We start from the raw sequence: 1,939 nt of genomic DNA on the forward strand, positions 1-1,939 counted from the left end.
ATATCACTTATAGATAGAGAATAGGTTGGGTATTGATTAGGATCAGTTGAATAAACTTGTTGTTATTACTGAGATTTGCTATAAGGATTCAGCATTGGTTGAGTGGGAAACTATGTGCGTTTAGGTGGAACAGTAGTGGCTACAGGGGGAGGCATTATTGTAGGTGGTTGTGGCTGTTGCATAAGCTGTTGATATCCAGAAGACTGATTTTTCCATGGCTAACTCCCCCTCCATTGAGGAGCAAGTTGCTAATTTCCTTGAAATTCTTGCCATGGTCCATGAGGTGGAGACCAATTTCCTTGTGGCTGCTGCTGATGAATACTAAGAGGGGGGGGTGAATTAGTATACCAAAAATTACTGTACTTAAACACTTTAATAGTTTAGCAGTAAACTAGTAAAATAGTTTAGCAAACAAACCGGTTAACACACATGCAAACCAAATAGCAAATAATGCATTCATCCACAGAAGCACAATCACCATAACACAATAGATTTTGACGTGGAAACCCAAATGGGAAAAACCATGGTGAGATGAAACTCACAAGTAACTATCTACAGAATAGTAACCAAACCGGTTAAGGTCATACAATGTTCTTTACCAGAATAGATCCTGTTAGGAATCTCAATCTCTGTTAGGAGATAAGTCCGATTAAAGACTACCTTGTGAGAGGATTTCAGATCCACAGATGTGAACCACCTTGTTAGAGGATTTACAAAGGCTTTTCCGGGCCTACCCAGTTAAGGGTTTCTAACTTGTCAAAGATGTGAGTAATCAACAAGTGAATGATTTAGCAAATGGCACAGTTTGCTTGATTAGATCCATTGTAGCTCATAGCTAATGCATTTCAGCATTACTACAGTCTTCAATAACTCCTTACTCTGTTACAACTCATAGACTTGATCTTCTCAGTTAAGATCGCACATTCAAGAGCTCATCAACCACCACAAACCCTATCAACTACACACACATTAAAACCCTAGAGATGATGTCCTTAAAAAGGAATCTGATTTCATGTCGGTCCAATAGGATTACATTGCAAGTTCCTAGGTTCATTGTATCTAGACACATTTGGTAACACGACACAAAATCAACATCAAAGTGTTGGTAGATGGTAACTCATCACATAAATATACTGGTTGGTAACTCATCACAGAGTATAACTGGTTTGTCCAACTTTCCAGTTGCCGGTTGGTAACTCAGAGTAATATTGGTTTAACGAATTACCGGTTTACAAAAATTGAAGACTGGGAAAAAGATAACTGCCACTTCTAGCTCCTTTTCTCCGCTTCGATTGAGATCCTTAAACCACTTGATCTCTCTATGCCACTTGGGTCTTTATATCACTTGAGATTGGTAAACACTTTCTGCATAACAACAGTAGTCTAAAGACTACAACATGATACTAGTTTGGAACAATTACCGGTTGAGAATAATTCATACATTCTCAAAGTGATCTCATAGCAAGTGTGTGTCCATCAATATCAATCACAACATAATCATCAAAATGCCAACAATCTCCCCCTTTGGCATTGATGGCAAGACTTAGGAAAAAAATTTATATCTAAGTGTTTTACAACAAAATTATGCCATAAGTAAAATTACTCCCCCTAAGCATATACACTATCCTTTTTGCAGAAAATACAATGTATACTACTTCCTTACTGAGATAAACATGAAAGTATGCAAAGAATGCATCAAAATTTAAAATAAAAAATTCTACTCCCCCTTTGCCAACAATGACAAAGTATAGTTGAAAAGCCCCTGTTTCATTTGCATTAAAAACTGATTTAAAAAGTTTATGACAATAAAGAGTGAAATTTATCAAAAACTGATTTAAAATCCTACATAAATGTCTTCATGGATAAAGACCATGATTCAAGCAATGGGGTAGCAACCTCATTCTCTATTTGCATCTAATAAACCTGCTCCTCCATGGCA

Source organism: Cryptomeria japonica, chromosome 11 (genome assembly GCF_030272615.1).
Source record: "Cryptomeria japonica chromosome 11, Sugi_1.0, whole genome shotgun sequence".
NCBI classification, from domain to species: domain Eukaryota; kingdom Viridiplantae; phylum Streptophyta; class Pinopsida; order Cupressales; family Cupressaceae; genus Cryptomeria; species Cryptomeria japonica.